Source organism: Nelumbo lutea, chromosome 3 (genome assembly GCF_056320005.1).
Source record: "Nelumbo lutea isolate HS-2025 chromosome 3, American lotus-T2T, whole genome shotgun sequence".
NCBI lineage: Eukaryota > Viridiplantae > Streptophyta > Magnoliopsida > Proteales > Nelumbonaceae > Nelumbo > Nelumbo lutea.
Genome location: NC_142686.1, coordinates 45,085,165 through 45,085,841, shown reverse-complemented (window position 1 = coordinate 45,085,841; position 677 = coordinate 45,085,165). Strand labels below are relative to the sequence as shown.

The 677-nt window shown below is 37.4% G+C and overlaps 1 non-coding gene across 1 annotated transcript; it reads left to right on the top strand.

Moving 5' to 3' along the window:
• Window positions 1–304: 304 nt before the first annotated feature.
• Window positions 305–386, top strand: TRNAS-GCU (transfer RNA serine (anticodon GCU)). Its single transcript has one exon. It is a non-coding gene; the product is annotated as a tRNA-Ser (tRNA).
• Window positions 387–677: the final 291 nt, after the last annotated feature.

Sequence of the window (677 nt, the reverse complement as noted above, 5' to 3'; positions counted from 1 at the left end):
TGCGGCAAGTTGCTATGACTCTAATGAGTCGCCATGGCGGTCATTTCACCACCAGAAGTGTATAAAGTCTCGCACATCATCAAAATTATATGAAACAGGTTTAAGATGGAGGTTAGACCCAAACCAAAAATGAGTTTTTGTTGCATATATGCAAAGGTTCCACAACCTGTGTGTATTCGTGTAATGTCTACATGATTACTGTGATTAAATTTCACAAGAAGATTGAAAAAAGAAAGGTTAGGAATTTAAAGTGATATTCTCATATTATTAGAATTTTAATCGTTAAAACAGTTCATATCAAATAGTCGCTTTGGCCGAGTGGTTAAGGCGTGTGCCTGCTAAGTACATGGGGTTTCCCCGCGAGAGTTCGAATCTCTCAGGCGACGATTTCTGTTTTTCCGTCCAACGCCAAGTTGGCATATCCGAAAATCAACTAACCGAAAAATCAGAATCATAAAAAGGGTTAATCATAAAAAAGGTTAAGAATGAAAGGGTGGCTATGGCTTGGACTTTGGGGTGATTATAGACCTGGCCAGCTTATCACCTGTGATAAGGGTTATAGTACAGGCCTGGGCCATATAACTTTTATTTATAAAATATTAATTATATAGTATTTATAGGGTAAATTATAGATTCATATCCTGTACTTTGGTGTTAATCACACCAAACCCCTGAAC